This window comes from Tamandua tetradactyla, chromosome 7, assembly GCF_023851605.1.
Source record: "Tamandua tetradactyla isolate mTamTet1 chromosome 7, mTamTet1.pri, whole genome shotgun sequence".
NCBI classification, from domain to species: domain Eukaryota; kingdom Metazoa; phylum Chordata; class Mammalia; order Pilosa; family Myrmecophagidae; genus Tamandua; species Tamandua tetradactyla.
Window position 1 is genome coordinate 150,041,394 of NC_135333.1, and position 20,936 is coordinate 150,062,329.

At 36.9% G+C, this 20,936-nt stretch overlaps 1 protein-coding gene and 1 pseudogene across 2 annotated transcripts in view; one reads left to right on the top strand and one right to left on the bottom strand.

Annotated features, from left to right (window-relative positions):
• Positions 1–20,936, bottom strand: part of LIN7A (lin-7 cell polarity scaffold A) — a 144,870-nt gene that overhangs the window by 88,785 nt on the left and 35,149 nt on the right. The gene's annotated exons all lie outside the window — the stretch shown is intronic.
• Positions 5,030–20,915, top strand: LOC143690339 (protein SDA1 homolog pseudogene; annotated as a pseudogene).

The window sequence follows — 20,936 nt, forward strand, 5'->3', positions numbered from 1 at the left end:
TGGGGAGAATCGCTTGCCCGAGATCCCCACTAGGGCAGGCTGCAGCGTGAGGGGAGGTGTGATCGGAAGGAACTGACTGTCCCTCTGGTCCAGGCTGCCCCAGCTGCTCACCAGGGAAACCTCCTGCATGGGTCCACAGTCAACAGCACCCATGGGGAGCCCAGAGGCGGATCTGACCATCCACGCGGAGGGCCGGGCCTCCTGGCACTGGGAGCCATTACCCGGCCAGGTGCGGGCATTAGGCCGCTCGCAAGCCCAGTGTCTGGCAGACAGACTGATCCCATGGGCACTTGGCTCCCCACTCCTGAGGGCCTTGACTCTGCTGTGGGCTGGGGGCAGCTTCCACTCCCCCTGCATCCTCAAACCACTTCCATCTGCGAGGGCCAGGTCTTAGGGCGGTAGAGGCCAGAGCGCCACCTCCTGATGAGAAGGAGTAAGTGCAGGCAAGCGAACTCCTTTACTGCCTAGGTTTTTATCTTCTTCCTAATATTCTCTCTAATTTTTCCCTTTAGAACTTTTTTCTCTATATATTTTTATTAGTAGTAAAATTTTTGAAATTATGTATACGTATTTTATCTTTTTATTGGTTCTTTATTTTTATTTCTTATTTTATATATACTTTTATAATTCTATTTCATTGTATTTATTTTTATTATTTTTTTCTTAAATTTTCTCTCCCTTTGGTAGGCACCAGTCTGAGTTCACTCCCAATATATCTTAGGGGTGTTTCCTCCTGATTCTGGGGCCTACTACCGTTGAGTTGTGTTTTGTTGTTTTTTCATATTTTTATTGTATTCTTATTTTATTTTATCGTTTTTAAAATATATTTTGGGGGTACATGGGCTGGGAATCAAGCTCAGGTCTCCCACATGGTGGGCGACTGTTCTACCGCTGAAGTACCCATGCACCCCAGCCTGCTTTTAGTAGTGCCTCAAGTTGAATAGTATCCCCTACATGAGATCTTGGTTTGGTGGGGAATAACTGACAAACCAAGTGCAAAAGGAAATCTTCAACACAAAAGTAATTAAATATATAGATGAGTGAATGAAATCCACTTGTAAAATGACCATATTAAGACAATCAAATGCCTTAAACACAACAGAACATCACAAAGCACATGAAGATCCAAGGAGAAATGGTCCAGCCAAATGACCAAAGTAAAACTCCAGAGGGGACACAGAGCATGGACAACTACTCAAGGATATTTATAAAGAAATAAAGGATATCAGGAAGACAGTAGAAGAGCATAAAGAAGAATTTGAAAGATTAAATGGAAAAACTGCAGATCTTACAGAAATTAAAGAGAGAGTAGACCAAATTAGAAATATACTAGAGACACATGATACCAGACTCAAAGAAGCGGAAGGAAGAATAAGCAAGCTAGAAGACAGCCATTGAACTACAGTGCACAAAAGAACAAATGGCAAGAAAGATGGAAAAAATTCAACTGGTTCTTAGGGAAATGATAGACAACAAGAGGAGTACAAATATTAGAGTCATTGGTGTTCCAGAAGAAGAGAAGAGTAAAGGGCTGGGAAAGTTAGCAGAAGATATAATTGGGGAAAACTTCCAATATTTATAAAAGACATAAATATGCACATCAAAGAGGACCAAAAACTCCAAACAGAATAAATCTGAACAGGTCTACTCCACGATGCATACTGACAGAAAAATCTGAGAGCAGCACAAGAAAAGCAATGTACTACATACAAGGAAAACATATAAGACTGACTTTGGACTACTCTCCAGACACCATGGAAGCAAGAAGGCAGTGGTATGATATATTAAAGATCCTGAACAAGAAGGCTTTCAGCCAAAAATTCTTTATCCAGCCAAGTTATCCTTCAAAATTGAGGGAGAAATTAAAATCTTTAAAGACAAACAAAGATTGGGAGAACTAATCAACAAGACACCTGCCATACAAAAAATAGTAAAGGGAATCCTATTAGCTGAAGGAAAAAGACAGGAGAGGGAGGTCTGGGGGAGGGGAGAGAATTGAGGATAAAATAAAATTCAAGAATTAAAGTTATTCTTTAAATTACTATTTAAAGGATAAAAAGAGAAAGAAGAAAAAGAATATATAGAACTGACAAATAAATAGTAAAGTATAAGACGATAAAGTCAAGAACTGCTTTTACAGTAATTACTTTGAATGTTAATGGACTAAACTCACAATTAAAAGATATAGGCTGGCAGAATGAATTAAAAATACCATCTATCTATATGCTGTTTACTAGAGACACATCTTAGACTCAAAGACAGAATTAGATTAAAAGTGAAAGGATGGGAAAAGATCTTCTATGAAAGCTGTAACCAAAAGAAAGCAGGAGTAGCTATATAATATCAGATAAAATACTTTAAATGTAAAGGCATTATAAGAGACAAAGACCACTGCATATTAATAAAAGGGACAATTCACCAAAAGGAAATAACAATCATTAATATTTATGCTTCCAATCAAGGAGCTTGAGACAAACACTGGCAAAACTGAAGGGATTGACATTTCGACAGAAACAATGGGAGACCTTCAATACACACTATTCACTACAGATAGAACAATAAGACAGAGGATCAACAAGTAAATAGGGAACTTAAACAATGGGATAAATGAATTACCTCTAATAGACATATATAGATCATTACACCCCAAAACGCCTGGATACACATTCTTCTTCAGTGTACATAGAACATTCTCCAGTATAGAGTATATGCTGGGACACATACTGAGTCTTTATAAATTTAGTAAGATTGAAATTATCCAAAGCATTCTCTCTGACTACAATGGAATGAAGGTGGAAATTAATAATTACCAAAGAACCAAAGCTTTCACAAATATATGGAGATTGACAACACACTCTTAAATAATCGGTGGACCAAAGAAGAAATTGCTAGAGAATCAGTAAATACCTGGAGATGAATGACAATAAGAATACAACACCTTAAAACTTATGGGATGTGGCAAAAGCAGCGCTGAGAGGTCAATTTATTTCACTAAATGCCTATATTAAAAAACAAGGGGTGGGCCACGGTGGCTCAGCAGGCAGGAATGCCTACCTGTGATGCCAGAGGACCCGGGTTCAATTCCCGGTGCCTGCCCATGCAAAAAAAAACAAGAATGAGCAAAACTTGAGGATTTAACTGCTTACCTGAAGAATTTAGAGAAAGAACAGCAAACTAATCCCAAAGTAAATAAAGAAGAGAAACAACAATGAAGAAAACAGAAATGTATAAACTGAAGAACAGGAAAACAACAGAAAGAATCGACAAAACAAAAAGCTGATTCTTTAAGAAAATCAATAAAATTGATGGACCCTTAGCTAAACTAACAAATTTTTTTAAAAAAGAGAAAGGATGCAAATAAAAATCAGAAATGAAAGAATAAAAGGGGGCTCATTACCAAAGATCAAGAAATTTTAAAAATCATAAGAGAATATTATGAACAACTATATGTCAAAAAAAGCAGACAACTTAGATGAAATGGAAAAAATCCCAAAAATACAAGAATTATCTATACTGACTCAAGAAGAAATAGAGGATGTCAATAAACCAATTACAAGTAAAGAGATTCAAACAGTCATCAAAAATCTTTCCACAAAGAAAAGTGCAGGACCAAAATGGCTTCACAGATGAATTTTACCAAACATTCCAGAAAGAATTAACAAAAATCTTGCTCAAACTCTTCCAAAAAAAATTGAAGAAAAAGAATGCTACATAACTCATTTTATGAAGCTAACATCACTCTAATACCAGAACTGGTTAAAGATGCTGCAAGAAAAGAAAACTACAGAACCATCTCCTTAATGAACATAAATGCAAAAATTCTTCACAAAATATTAGCAAATTGAATCCAGTGACACATTAAAAGAATTATTCATCATGATCAAGTGGGGTTTATACCAGAAATGCAAGGGCAATTCAACACAAGAATCCATCAATGCACATTAACAAATCAAAAGGGAAAAATCACAAGATCATATATCAATTGATGCTGAAAAAGCAGTTGATAATATCCAGCATCCTTTCCTGACATAAACACTTCAAAAGACAGGAATCGGAGGAAACTTCTTCAATATTATAAATAGCACATATGAAAAACCCATAGTCAGCATCATACTTAATTGTGACAGACTGAAAGCATTCCTCCTAAGATTGGGAATGAGACAAAGATGCACACTGTCACCACTAGTATTCAATATTGTACTAGAAGTCCTTGCTGGAGTGATTAGACAGGACAAAGAAATAAAACGCATCCAAATTGAAAAGGAAGAAGCAAAATTTTTGTTATTTGCAGCTGGCATAATCCTATATTTAGAAAACCCTGAGAAATTTACTTGAGCAAATAAATTCAGTAAAGTGGTAGGATACAAGATTGATGTACTAAAAATCAATAGTATTTCTATACACAAGTAATGAGTTACCTGAGAACACAATTAAGGAAAAAGTTCCATTCAAAATAGTGACTAAAAGAAACAGGTATCTAGGAAGGACTGAGAGAGGAGCCCTGCCTTACACCCTATACAAACATTAATTCAAAATGGATCACAGACCTAAATGTAAGAGCCAGTACCATAAAACTTCTAGAAGAAAATGCAGGGAAACGTCTTCAAGATCAAGTAATAGGAGGTAGCTTCTTAAACTTGACATCTAAAGCACAAGTAGTGAAAGAAAAAATAGACAAATGGAAACTCCTTAAGATCAAGAACTTCTGTGCCTCAAGAAACTGTTAAAAAGGTGAAGAGGTAGCCAATGCAGTGGGAGAAGATAACTGGAAACCACATATTGGATAAAGACTTGACATCCTGTATACAAAAGAAATTATACAGCTCAACAACAAAAGAACAAACAAAACAATTATAAAATGGGCTAACGCTATGAATAGATAGCTTTCTGAAGGGCAAATATAAATGGATAAGAAGCACATGAAGAGATCTCATTTTCATTAGCTGTAAGGGAAATGCAAATTAAGACAACAATGAGACATGACCTCACACCTATAAGAGTGGATGCTATTCCCCACCCCTGCCTCGACATGTGCAGGCTCCAGGAATTGAAGCCGGGTCTCTGGCAGGCCAGGTGAGAAGCCTACCATAGAGCCACTGTTGCACTGTCCAAGAATGGATGCTATTAAACAGACAACTACAAATGTTGGAGAGTATGTGGAGAAATAGTAACACATATTCGCTGTTGATGGGAATGCATAATGGTGCAGCTGCTGTGGAAGAGACATTTTGGTGATTCTTCAGAAAACTAAATATTGAGTTGCCCAATAAAGTGGAATACCGATACTCGGTATATACCCAGAGAAAGTGACAATAACAGACATTTTCACACTGATGTTCATAGCAGCACTATTCACAATTACCAAAAGATGGAAATAATCCAAGTGCCCATCAACAGATGAGTGGATAAAAAAAAGTGGCATATACATACAATGGAATATTATGCAGCAGTAAGAAGAAATGATGCCCTGAAACATGACAAACATATGATAGACTTCGGGGATATAATGCTGAGTGAGAAAAGTCATATACAAAAGGATAGATAATGTATGATTTCGCTGTTATGACTTTGGTGAAGGTAATCTCAGAGGTTACCCTGTAGAATATAGCAGACCTAGAGGTACACAAAAGCTAGAAACAGAGAAAAGGTTACCTAAAGAGGCTGGTTCTAAATGCAAGGGAACAGATAAAAGTGATGGTAACTAATTAGTGGGTTTATAAGTAACATTGCCATATTGAAGGAGAATATGATTGATAGGGGATGTAGAGTGCCATGGATCCCATTAATTTTAAAATTATAAATAAGTTCTCACATGAACTATTTCAAAGGTTCGATAGTGGACAAAAAGTCAATAGTGGAGGGTATGGGGGAAAACTAAAATTGCATGCTATGGCCAGTAGTTAACAGGGAGACATCAACAGTACCGCAGCACTACCAGGGGTAACTAATTGGAGTAGGGGGGAGAGATGAGTGATAAAGGGTAATATTGATTTGTATTTATACATTTGTATTTATAATGTGCATTTATATGATGGAATATGGTGCAGCTACAAAAAGGAGGGACATTGAGGGGCACATAATGAACTGTATAAACCTTAGGGACAATGTATTGTGCAAAATAAGCCAAAAACAAAAGAACAAATATGCTGAGGTTTCTTTCAGAAAATACTTACAAGAAAATAAGAGCCTAGGTTTTGGGTCCTTATAGCAGGTCCTTATAGCATGGTCTTAAGTTATAGATGTATTTCTGGGTTCTGAGACCCTGAGCTACATGTGTATCAGCTGGTATTTCCCTGGAACCTTGAGTAACTCTGTGACACCTGGAACCCAGAAATGGAATGCTGGAGCCCTGAAAGTTAGCGTAGATATTTATAATAATAGTTAAAGTAACCGAAAAAGAGATCAGGCCTTGTTCTAGTTTGCTAGCTGCCGGAATGCAACACACCAGAGACGGATTGGCTTTTAATACAAGGGGATTTATTTTGTTGGTTCTTCAGAGGAAAGGCAGCTAACTTTCCACTGAGGTTCTTTCTTACGTGGAAGGCACAGGGTGGTCTCTGCTGGTCTTCTCTCCAGGCCCCTGGGTTCCAACAACTTTCCCCGGGGTGATTTCTTTCTCCATCTCCAAAGGCCTGGGCTGAGCTGCTAGTGCTGAGATGAGGAATGCTGAGCTGCTTAGCAGTGCTACGTTGCAATCTCTCATTTAAGCACCAGCCAATTAAGTCAAACATCACTCATTGCAGCAGACACGCCTCCTAGCTGACTGCAGATGTAATTGGCAACAGATGAGGTTCAGGTACTGTTGGCTTATGTCCGCAGCAACAAGACTAGGTATGCTCACCTGGCCAAGTTGACAACTGAATCTAACACAGGCCTCAATTAGAGTTTAAAACAAAGTCAATCTGGCTGGGTCTAAGGTAAATTAGAATGAAATATGTTATATTTTTACAATAAAACAACATTTAAAAAATGTTTATGGTGATGTTTATTGTTAACATCTTTGCATCTTCGTATTTTCCTGAAATAAGGAAAATATTTAGTAACATAGTTCATTACTATAGCAATGCAGATATCTGTAAGAACTTTCTACTTGATACTTTGAAAAACATTAATATTTTTTTTTTTTAGAACTGTGCTTTTTTCTTTCTTTCTTTCTTTCTTTTTATTTACATGGGCAGGCACCAGGAACCGAACCCGGGTCTCCAGCACGGCAGGCGGGAACTCTACCACTGAGCCACCATTGTCCGCCCAGAGACCATTCAATTTTGACAGCTGATCAAATGGTATCAAAGTTAGTGTTTAATACTTGGAATTTAAGAACTTTGCTCTCTGAATATGTAGATTTTTTTTCATTTTTGCCTCAATTTTAAATTGGTTTATGAAACTTATTGCGCCAATACAGGCTTTACAGTCATTATAGGGATACTTCATTTAAATATGCCTGTAGTTAAATTAACTAAGATTTTTGGTGGTTCTAAATGTATTGTTTGTTTTCTTACATAAAAAAATTAACAATAATAAATAAAAACAAAAAATAGTATTTATGGTCATCCCTTCTGTGTTCTTCTATCAATAGCTCACTCTAAAAATCATTTATGCGTTATGTAAGAGATGAGGGTTTTAATTCCTAGGTTATTAGCTCCAGAAAGTATCCCAAACCCCTGCCATGAAATAATAAATTCAATCATTCATTCATCCAATAATTTGAGTTCATACTCTATCTGTCTAAGCTTAGGAAGAATAAGACACAGTTCCTTTATGACTGCATGGAACTCGCAATTTAATGAGAGGTTAATATACTGGCAGCCTTACCTATAATAAAATTGTCACCATGGCTGAATTTGAATGGGGGTGGAGGTAGGTGTATGTATCTGTGCTGGTTTGAAGCTGTTACGTACCCCAGAAAAGGCCATGTTCTTTTAACCCATTCCTGTGGATGCAGACCTATTGTCCATGGGACTTTTTGATTAGGTTGTTTCAATTGGGATATGACACACCCAATTCAAGGTGGTCTTAATCCTTTACTGGAATCTTTTATGAGGATAAAAGTCCAAAAAAAAAAACAGAGGTCAGAGAGAAAAACACCTACAGAAAGCTTAGAAAGGTGTCCCCAGAGAAGGACCCACATAAGTTGAAAGAGCCACTGAAGCCTGAACTTGAAAGCAACAAAATCCTGCGAAGAAGGACTAGCAGAGACAGACCATGTGCCTTGCTATTTGATAGAGGAATCTCTGATGCCAACAGCTTTTGCATTGTCTTATTGATGTCTTAATTGGGAAAATTTCATCTCCTTAGAACTCTAAATTTCTAAACTAATAAATCCCCATTGTTAAAAGCCAGTCCATTTCTGGAATATTGCAAACTGAAACAGTATCATATCAAAGAAAATAACCAGAAAGTAACTTTAATGGAGGCTTTACCTTGAAGTAGTCATTGTGATTGCCAATTGTGACCCAAAATGTCACAAATCATGAAATCAATATGTTAATATCAGTTTCCCAACTCTGTCTTTTTTTCACAATACCTGCCACACATCCACAGTCAATAAAGTCACCAAACCAAGAATTTTATGCATTTCTAATTGCATAAAATAATCTCTCTTGATATCCATGGGCTTATAGACCTCTCAACATTTTTAAAACTGAGCTCACTTTTCCCTTGAAACCAACTCCTCTCCTCCTATATTCCTACAGTTGGTATTTCCAATAATAGTATCCCTGCCCAGCCTATCACACCGCTAGATAACAGAATCATTTTTCACACTCACCCCACATACAGTTAGTCAGCAAGTACTCACCGATGCTATCTCAAAAATGTCTTTTAAATAGAACACTCACTTCATTACTTCAAGGAAGCTGTCATCGTTTCTCACCTATAGTACTCGAACATGTCCTAACTGAGCTCCTTTAAATTACTCTTTTCTTTTTCAGTCCATCATACACATTACTCCCAGAGTGACTGTCCTGAATGAAAAACTAAATTATATCATCTCCCACTTAAAACATTCACTGTCTTTCCATTGTCTACAGGAGTGAAGTTCAGACAACTCAGAGATTACACATAAGTCACCTGTCACTTAACAACCTACCTCTTCTGGTTCATCTCTGAGAAGCTCTCCCTTGCAATCCTATACTTTGGCCATCAAAAGTTTTACTGCTCCTAGGATATGCCAAAGAATGTCCTGACTCTATGGTTTTGCATATATTATACCCTGTTCCTGAAAGGCAATCCATTCTCTCAGTAGTTCCAGGTAAATGTGCTGAGCATGGGAAATGTAGGGGTACAAAGGACAGCTCTTGTTCTGGCTTTCATGGAAATTACAGGCTTGAAGAGTCACAGAAATAAAGTGGGTGTGTGCTATGAAAGAATTCAGTACACTACAGGCTGATATGTAGATGTTTAATAAAGACATTTATCATCATCCAGGACTTCAGGTCCTCCCTGAAGTCCTAATTAGGCAACTCATACTTGGAAGGCACAAATGGGAAGGACAAATGTTTTAGGGAAAAGGAATAAATGCAGCTTGAAGACTTGTTGAGAGTGGGGGGCATTCAAATGACCAGCCAAGGTTGAGAAATACTGTTCAAAAATGAGCCATTAAGGAAACCAGACCACCCCCATTAAGATTTTTTAAGAACTAAGCTGGCCCTTGTACATTACACTTTCAGCCTCTTCCATCCTTGTTAGAGGTAACTGTGAGATGAAATAAAATTCAAGGAGAATTGTTGTCATTAACTTGGGACAAGTTACTAAGTCTTTTGCTTCCCTCCTATCAACTAAATGAGGAAGGACCCAATAAAGCTAATTCTAGTGATTGGGGATGCCTGCAAGAAGGGAGACTAACATCCCCTTCCTGGTTGCATAGGGAATGGACTTGGTTATCTACCTGTCCTCCATGCCTATTTTCGCAGGAGAGAACTGGACAGCAGTGCCCCCTGGAGTCTGAACCATATTACTGGTACCCACCCAAGGGAATGTAGCAGCATGAGATCCTGAGTCAAATAGGTATAAAAGCCAAAGGAAGCTAAAAGTGGGGACACCCAGTTCTTCCCCATTCTAAGACCCTCAGCCCAGGCCTGGCTGGCACTAGAAACAAGGAGGTGGTAAATGACAAATTAATGTGAGACTTGAGCTTTAAAGAGAATTCTGATTTCCTTTAGCTCTGGAAAACTACCAGAAACCTATAAGCCCAGAATCTGGAAGGAAGCAAAAGAACCCCTTGAGTAAGCAAAATACTCATTCTTAAAGTTGTTGCAATAAGACGTGGTGCAGTTTATTCACCAGAATCCCCTTAAGGTTTAAGTTCTGTTCAGAACTCCTTACACTAATTATTATGAAACTATTCTACCAAGCTTGATTACTGAGTTTTCTAGCATTAGGAAGAAAATTAGATGAGAACTGGGAAGACTGCTATGCAAACCTTCAGAAATTTCAGAGATTTCTCCTGAAACTTTCTCCTCCTCCTGTCCACCAGCCTTCAGGTTAATACCTCCACACTGCATCCCATTATCTAAGCAAAACACTCAAACATCATCTTTATCCCCTCCCTCTCCTTCACACCCCCACATTTCATTAAGCCTTGCTCCTAAAATCAATGATGATAAACTTTTACTGAACGCCTAAGACATGAGTGGATTGCATACTAAGGCTTCACATCTTTCAACTCATTTTATCCTTACAACAACACTATGTGGTAGTAAATAGAATCCACATTTTGCAAATGAGGATATTGAGGCTCATAGAGAAGTAATACACTAAAAAGGCGATTTGGGATTAGAGTCCGAGTCTGAGTGATCCCCAACCCTCTGCTGTTGTTTTGTTTTGTTTTACATTCCAATTGCAGCTATTCTTTTAGAGCTTTTCCCTCAAGATTCAGTATATTTGTAACAGCTCTATGCTCAGCAGGCTGTTTTGATCAGAGGCTGAGCTCTTATTCATCCCTTCCTCAGTAAAGATTAATCCCTGTTCCATTTACCAAGACACCTCATTTAGGTAGTATGAGCTGATCATAAGAATCACTTAGAGATTTTATAGAATAGACAGCTGTGTTACTTTGCCTTGGCTGGACATTGGAATTACCTGGTCACTGATGCCTGGATCATACCACATATTTTTTAATTTAATTGAATGTGGCCTGGGCACTGGGATCTTCAAAATTCCCCAGTGATTATAATATATAGCCATGTTGCAAATCACTGATTTGGAGTCTCGAGCTACACGCTGGGCATTCTGACTACAGCATTTCTTATAATGCTAATTGCATTCACATACAGTGTTTATTATGGCACTGTTCTAAACCCTTTCTCTTTCTTAAAGTACTTGATAACAGCACTATTAGGTAGGTACTGTTATTACCTCCATTTTACAGAAGAGGAAATTAAAATCCACAGAGTTTAAACTGGTTTCCCGAGCAAAAAGGAAATAATAGAGTCAGGATTTGAACCTGGGCAATATAGTTCTAGTGCCCGGGACTTGAGATGTGGCTCAGGAATCCATATTCTTCAAATCATCCCCAGCACTTCTCCCTTTACAAGTCTGCGAATAAGAGATTAAGCTAATCGGATCAATGAATCCTTACTTGAGGGCTGAAAGCAATGGTTCTTCAATTTTAGTCAAGTAAAAATGTATTTCTAGACCACGTTCAAACTGGAGCTAAAAATAAAAGAGGCTGAGCATGGGGCCCTGAAATACGCACTTTTAATAGTCATGCCTGCTGTTTCTGGTGCAGGAAGTGATTTACAAATGTGCTGTAGAGATTAATGATAGTAGAGATAGTGGAGCCAGAATTCAAAATCAGGTGTGTTTGACTCCATTGTCCATGCTACATTTATTCCTCTATCTGGCCTCTGAAAAAGATTGTTAAGTAAGACGATAAAGATCTGGTAAACATATATATTTTTAAAAGCAAAGCAACATAGACCATTTGAGCTTGGGGAAACAGTCATAGCATTGACAAAAGCTCCAAAAGGTGGTATAATGGTAAACTATTATGGTATAATCAATGTGCTAATACTGATAACACTGGATCATTGAAAATGATAAAATCAACATCAGTTGCCGAAAACTACTAGATAGATGATATCTTAGAAAGACACTATACTCAGAAAGAGTTCCACCAAAATAGTTTAAACAGTATAAACAAAAACAACAGCATATTGGAATTTAAATGGGACGGTTCCCAAATTATCTTGAATGTTCCCAATGATGAGTTTCAATAATGTGACTGACATTTAGATTGTGGAATTTGATCCTGGGCTTATCTGAAGGGAAACTTGGGTGATGATGGAACTGACTTATTTAAAGCATATGGTCCACTAATTTCTCAAAAATGTATTGGTTTTATGGCAAACAATATGGCTTGTACATGCCACCATTTACAATCCCTTTATCCCTTGCCTTGTTCTGCTATAGAAGCTGGAAAGACAGGATACTTCTCTTTCCAGATTGTCTTGCAATAGAGGAGGCTATACAATCTGACCAAGTTGTTGTAAGCATAAAGTCACTGCATGAGACTCCAAAAAAGCTTTTAAAATGGACAAACAGCTGAGATATGCCTGCAGATGTTTGGTCTTTGAGTCCTTTCTCTTCCCCTTCTTCTCTTGCCAGTTGCGATGCTTTCAAGTGCCTAGATGTAACTCAGCCATTTTGTGACCTTAAGGATGACTGTCATAGGTTGAAGACAGTGGGGCAGGAAAGGGAAGAGGCCTAGGCCCTGATGTCAGCACTGAGCTGCAGTCCTAGCCGTAAAATTGCCCAAATCGTGACACAAGCGCATGTTTTATTATTTGGTTTGCTATGGCTTGCAACAAAATGCAAGCTAACTGATACAAGAGCTCATGTCTTCAAAGGCCCTGTTCTAAGCTGTGAAGATCAGCTTGATGTTATAGAGAAACTGGAGTCGTATATGGTGGTGCTTTGGATGAGGTGGTCATGGAAAGCCTCTCTGAGATGGTGAGGCTCGAATGCCGGGCAGGAGCTGGTGACAGGAAAATCCACAGCAGCACGCAGACATGGCAATAGCAAAGGCAAAGTCCTTAATGCAAGGCGCACAGGCCTTGATGTAGAAGAACAGACAACACCAGTGCAGTGGGACAGTGTGTGTGTGAGGCAGACAACAATAAGAACAGTGATAAGTCATTAACAGGCAGCTCCCCACGCACCAATAAAATAAACAAAAACAAAAAAGCCCTGATTTGTATCTGCTCATTTCTGTGATGTGAATGTTCCTACCTTGGCTGATTTCAATCTACACATGTAATGGCAATTGGCTTGCAAAATCGATGAATATATAACAATCAGCTCTCATAAGCCAGAAAATACCAACCCCAGCACAATCCTGGATGGGAGATGTAGTCTGAAAAGTAAGTAAGGGCCAGATTATGAACAAATATTTCATAAGAGGGGTAGACTTTAGTATAATTGTTAAAGAAAGCTAATGGAAAGCTTTTATCAGAAGCATGATGTGATCTGATTCACATCTTACAACATCCCTCTGACTATTATTTGGGATGTTAATTTCAGTGGGTCAAGAGCGCATACAGGAAATCAGTTAAAAGAAAGTTATTGCCATGACCTTGACAAGAGATGGTGGAAGCTCAGACTAACGTGCCCCAGAAATGGCAAGATACGGACAGATTGAAACTATATAGCTGTATGAGGAGGTCACGAAAGAATGCCTCATAGGCAAAAAAGAATACATTGGTAAATACAGTCATGGGCTTAGCAGTGCTTCATCAATAATTATGGCTATTGCACTACCCATAAGCAAAACAGAATTAAAAGTATCAAGAATAAAAAGTAGAGGAACAGATAACAATGACACTTTGCCCATTATTCTCTTCCTATCCATACAAAATTTCTCGATTCAGAATCAATACAGTGTCATGTGTAATATTTCCTGGCTGCACCACGTGGATGGAATATGCTTTGGTATATGGGTATACACCTGGAAGTCAAAGAGACCTGGAGACCATAAAGTATGGTGACAGCAATTTTATTCAAGTACCGTAAGGTCTGAATGAGATTATAAAACAATTATATTGAGATTATAACATGAAGTCCTTGACATATGGCACCTTTATCACCTTTCGTCTGAACTCTTTCTTCCTGTGAGTCCTTATTTCCTGTTTTATTAATGGGAATATTTGAAGAGGAAATGGAAAATTATGGGAAAGGAATTATGCAAATCAAATTTCCTTTCAGAAGATGACAAGATGTCATATTTTTACAGACATACTCTTATTCTTAAGCAACCACATTTTAAGTAAAAAATGCTATAAATAGCTGAAGCTAGCCATAAATCAATATTTCATAGAAGTCACTAAGTCACTAAATTTTAAGAGTACATGAAATATTGACTTACAGTTGGCTTTCTGATGTATCCAAGGTTTGGGTCAAAGATTGCCCAGTTTAAAAAACAAATGGCATGCAACAGAGCATGTGTACAAAATAATAAAATAAATGGTCAATAATGCTTGCATTTGCACACTGTGACATGAAAGGGACTCTGCCAATTTACAAGTCACTCATGAGACATGACAACGAGTACATCCTACTCATTAGACATTTATTTCTGCTTTGAGCCACCGACAATTTGCCAACTTCTTTAAGTGTAGACTAATCTGGAAGATTTAGGAAGAAATGGCTAAATCTAAATGTACTCAAATTAAAATACTTTGCTCACTTTGCTGGTAAAAATACCACATTTTGTATTTATTATCAAAAGCAGAAGAATTTTGTATTCATGGAATTTTGAAAGACTTTGAAATGTATCACAAAAAAATTTAACAATACCATAATTTTTAAATCATGGATTTATAGAATGACAAAATCCTGGCCCAGACTATGCTCTCAGTGTTTGCCAAATCCACGGCAACCAAGGAAACAATTTTATGCTACAAAATGAAATGCTGTAGTTGCTAAGAGATTCTCTGAAATGAAAGGTACCTATTTCATTTGAAAGTGATTACTTACCCCATAAACAAATCTTTAGCTATGCAAAGCTTCAGATGCAGCTTTCTTTGTTACTCAATTGCTGTTATGTGGTTGGAATGAGTAACGGGTTTCCAGTTTCTCTAGGAACTATACTCAGCACTTTTTTTCTTTGTGCTCTTCCTCTCCCCCTGCCTTTTTAAAAAAGTAATCTAGTTATTCCAAGCAATAAGGTTTGATTTGCCTGCCATTACCCCAGACCTGAGAAAGTTTTGCATTTCTTTTTGTCCTTTTTGGGGTGAACTTTCTTTTCTCTTTATCATATTTGATGTTCTTCCTTTACTTTTGTATTTTTACCTCACCTTTAGATTTGATCTTGCACCCTTGTCTTTATAACATTTCAGCCAATTTTAACCATATTCCTAATACAGTGAGATTAGCTCATTTCATTCTTTCTTGTTTCCAGCTTTCACGGCAGCCTTGCAAGAGAACTTCTGACTTGACCATATTTTGGAATTCAACCTGGCCAAAGGGTCATCTATTTTACTATGTTTGAAAGAAGTCGTACAATTTATTGCTCTCTTTTATGCTAAATCCTAGCACAGCTATGTCTTAATAATCTCTATATACTCCATTGTGGCCATATAGAATCAAGGCAATTGTAGGCAATTAAAAAACTGCTTGTGGAAAAGAATTCATTGTATGGAATTACAATTTCTGGTTACATTTATGTAAGCATTTATATTCACTAGTTAAAAATACTTTTTGTATTAACCCTATTTGACAAAATTTGATTTCTTACAATATGTGAGTTTTGGGAAACTGAGGATTTAAGGGCTGAACACCATCTTTCTATAATGATCAAATTTGATATTGTAAAAGTGGAGAAGTAAGAAGCAATAGATACAGCATGGAGGCGAATCACAGTTCATTTTAGCCTTCACATGAAATAATTTAAGGAAGTCATTTTTTAATCTCTCTGAGTAAGTATTTTTAAGTACATTATCCAAACTACAGCATTCTGCATGCAGCATTTCTGAAATTCCTTAGAAAATGAATATAATGAGCATGTATTTATTAGCCAGTTAAGCACACTGGGAGAACAGCTATATAAATACAATAAAAGCACCATGTACAGATTAGCAATGACATGCCTCAGTAGTACAACACCAGCTTCCAAGACGGTTCATTTGCAATGTTCCTTATTTCCACTTCATCATGACCTCAATTATTTAGATGCAGCTAGACGAAAGAACAGAATATCTTTCACAAAACCTTATGTTTAGCTTTAAATCAAAGTCTATTTATTTGACCTTTCCTTCCATAAATGCTCATATACCTAAATATCTGAATAAAAGCTAGTTTAAGGAAGGGCAACGGTGGCTCAATGGCAGAGTTCTCGCCTGCCATGCCAGAGACCTAGGTTCCCGGTGTCTGCCCATGTTAACAAAAAAAAAAAGGAAAGCTAGTTCAATAATTATTGCCTGGTATCTTATAATACTAGATACAGAAATGATTCTTTACTTTACGCCTGTGAATTGTCATATTTCCCTAGCTTAGTGCATAAAAAAGACCAAGCTTTAATATTGGTAGCGATTCTGCTGTGCATATAGTAGAGACAGAGCTTTTCTTCATAATTATAACCAGTAACTCTAAATCCCATTTCCATAGTGATCAGGAAATTGGAAGGGAAAGGCTCTATCAAGAAATTGCTGGACAAACGCAGAATAGAGTTCCATGTTTTCAGAGAGCTTGGTAAAAAAAAAAAAGTTTATAAATTTGACTTTCTGTGTCCTTAAATTCATCTTACACTAGAAAACAAATGAACATTTTATCTAAATTGACACTTTATTATTCTACTATCAAGCTACTTAATAATATGTTTCCTCTTTTACCTTATCATTTCTATATTATATCATTATCCCATTTTTTAATTACTTTGGAGATTTTATACTGAGGTTTGAGTAGCACTTTTAAAAGATGATTAGAGGGCAAAGTGAAGGTTAGTGTCTGCAGAAATTGTTATGGTGACTATCGTATGCATTTTGCTGGAGAACATGTTTACTATCAGACAATATAAAAGATGGTTTAAACTTCCAAAGAAATATTGTAAATATTGTAAAATTAGGAGTTTTCCCATTATATTCCCCTGAGCTACTTTCTCAGACTTTCTATTGATGTTTCTTTCATAAGTCAAATCTCAGAAATAGAGAAGAAAAATAGAATTGTTTTGCAACCTATTGCACTTGTACAACAAACTAATGATAATTATTGAAGTAAGTGGCATTTGGCTATAAGTACAGTTAAATGGAGTACTGAATAAAGTCAAGTATTTTAAAAAACCAACTGGAATATTTTTTCTAACTAAAAAAATAATTCAAAATCCAAGAGTTTTATAGGGTAAGTATGAATTTCAGTCCTAAACTATAGGTAGCTTCATTTTTGTTTTAAAAAGCTTTAATTTTTTCATCTACATTGTCAAGACTATCACTGCTACTTTTTTTTGAAAATTGAAAAAAAAATCTTTTAAAGATGATTAGAAATCATTTAAAGAAATGAATGTTTTTCTACTGAAAATTGAAGTAGTTATCTCATTTAATTTTCTCAAGTTCCCTGAAATTAATCATCTTACTAAGAATTAAAATCATGGGTATATTTTGATCCCATTTCTTTCACATTTTAATTTCATAGTATTTTTTTCCTTTTCATCAGTTGGAGACTTAGAAAGAGTGGATCCAATAAAGTGTTACACCACAGTGACTTTTTAGAGAAGAGTACAAAAAGAAGGAAGATCAAAGAGTGGAAGATCATAAAGAGCAATCCCTATTGCATGGTAAACTAACAGTAAACAGAAGATGGTAAAGGAAAATGAATTACTTAAGTGTGTTTTTAAATGACAACAAAATTCTGAGAAATCTATAACAAAGCTACTTGAGTTAGTAAATACATTCAGCAAAGTGGTGATATACCAGACTAATGTGCAAAAATCAGTAGTGTTTCCATACACTAGTAATGACCTAACTGAAGAGGCAATTAAAAAAAAATTTCATTCACAATACAAACTCAAGTATCTAGGAATAAACTTAACTAAGGATGCAAAAGACCTGTACTACAAAACTACAAAACATTGCTAAAAGAAATCAAACAAAACTTAAATAGGTGGAAAGACATTCTGCATTCATTGACAGGAAGGCTATGCTGTTAGGATGTCAGTTCCACCCAAATTGATCTACAGATTCAATGCAGTACCAATCAAAATTCCATCAAAATAGCAATCAAAATTTTGCAGAGTTGAAAAAGTTAGTTATTAAATTTTTTTGGAAGGGAAGAAGGCCTTGAATAAGCAAAAGCATCCTAAAAAAGAACAACGAAGTAAGAGGACTTACACTCCCTGACTTCTAAGCTTATAAGGCCACAGTGGTCACAATAGCATGGTATTGGCACAAAGACAGACATATTGATCAATGGAACCAAATTGAGAACTAAGAAATGGACCTTCAAATCTATGGTCAATTGAGTTTTGATAAAGCCCTCAAATCCACTGAACTTGGACAGAATACAATCTTCAATAAATGGGGCTGGAAGAACTGGATATCCATATCCAAAGGAATGAAAAAGGATCCTTATCTCTACCACATATAAAAATTAACTCAAAGTGGATCAAAGGCCTAAATATAAGAGCCATTACTATAAAACTCCTAGAAGAAAATAGAGGGAAACATCTTCAAGGCCTAGTGATAGGAAGTAGCTTCTTAGACCTTACACTCAGAGCAAAAGCAATAGATAAAGGGAACTTCTCAAGATTGAACACTTCTGTGCTTCAAAGTATTCTGTCAAAAAGTTGAGGAGGCAGCCAACTCAATGGAAGAAAATATTTGGAGACTGTATACCTGATAATGGTTTGCTATCCAATATATTTAAAGAAATCGTTCAATTCAACAACAGTAGAACAAACAACTCAATTATAAAATTGGCAAAAGACATGAACAGACATTATTCCAAAGAGGAAGTACAAATGGCTAAAAAGCACATGAAAAGATATTCATCTTCATTAGCCATTAGGGAAATGCAAATCAAAACCCCAATGAGTTATCATTTCACACCTATAAGAATGGCTGCTATTAAACAAACAGGAAACTACAAATGTTGGAGAGGATATGGAGAAATAGGAATATTTAATCACTGCTGGTGGGAATATGACATGGTACAGCCACTATGGAAGGTCTTCGTCCGGTTAAGGGAGTTTTCTTTTATTTCTACTTGCTGAGAGTTTCTATCAAGAATGGAATTTAGCCAAATGCTTTTTCTATATCTGTTGAGATGACCATACGATTTTTATTTCTTAGTCTGTTGTCAGAGTTAATTATTTTGATTGACTTTAAAATGTTACCCTGCCTTTCTGGGAAAAAAACTCCCATGATCATGATATAGTATCCCTTTTATATATTGCTGGATTTGATATGCTAAAATTTTTGTTAAGCTTTGTGTGTCAAATTCATGAGGAATGAGCATGATTCCACGTGGTGTGGGTTTTCTGAGAACTGCTCACTGCTGAGCCAGACTGCAGTCTCAACATGCCAGCAAGAACAGCAACAGGCTGCCCAACAACTTGCCGCAGTTGCAGAATCTGTTCAAGCAGGACCCACTGGCCTACATCGAGTTTCTACAGCTTCACTACAAATCCAATGTGGTGATTTTCAAATTATAACCAAATAAACCCAGCAAAGCACAGGCAGAGCTAGCGATGCTTATGGCACAGATTGGTCACTGCTACCCAGGACATCTGTGTAACTTTCTTAAGGATCTGAAAGATCTGCTCTCTTACAATCACACCATCTTGGATCCAGATCTTTCAATGACATTTTGGAAGCCCTGATCTTGCTGAGAAAAAATAATTTCATCAATCCATCAAGTTTGCTAGAACTCTCCCTTGAACTTTAGTGTTGTCATGACAAACTCCTGTGAAAGACTTTGTACACTCAAATTGTGACTGATATCAAGAGTGTAAATGCAAAACACAAGAACAATAAAGTGAATGTAGCATTGCAGAATTTCACATACACCATGTCAAGAGAAAGAAATGCAACCGCAGCCAAAATATCTTTGGATATGATGACTGAACTCTATAAAAGAAACATCTGGAATGATGCCAAAACTGTCAGTGTTATCACAACTACATGTCTCCAAAGTCACCAAGATATTAGTTGTGGCTTTGACATTCTTCCTAGGGAAAGATCAAGAGGAGAAAAAGAACAGTGACTCAGAATCCAACAGCAAGAGACCTGCTAGTGCAGTATGCTATAAGGGTGAAAAGCTCTACACACAAGTAAAGGTTGGTTAAGGTGATGAAAATGCTCAAGAAACAAAAGAAGAAAAAGCCCATATGTTCAACTTTTCACTTGATTCACAACCCCGAATATTCTGCAGAAAAATTAATAAAGCAACTAGAGAGCTCTAAGGAGAATTTGAAGTGAAGATGAAGCCCATGAGCCTTATCTTGAGATTGGTGGGAATTCATGTGCTTTTCTCTATAACCTCTATCCCTTTGTACAGAGGTTTCTGCAGCCCTAGCAAATAGAAGTAATAAAGATCCTTCTGTTTGCTGCACAAGCATCTCATCATCTGGTACCCCCAGAGACCATTCAGTCATTGCTTTTTGACTGCGGCCAACAATTCTGTGACAAGAACTTTGGTAAAATCATGACAGTAGGAATCAATGCTATAAAAGAGATAACAGCTTGACGTCCTCTAGCCATGAATGAAGAACTTCTCCAAGACCTGGCCCAGCATAAAACACCCAAAGCTAAGAATGTGATGATATCTGCTGTAACTTTGATTCAGCTCCTCCAAACACTAAATCCTCAGATGCTGCAGAAGAAAATCCGGGGTAAGCACATGGAAGGTTCAACAGAAGCGAGAGTGCAAAAATATGGAGAATTGCATGCTCAAGATTACATAACAGGAGTGGAAGTTCTCGAAGTTGAGGAAGAGGAAGAGAATGCTGA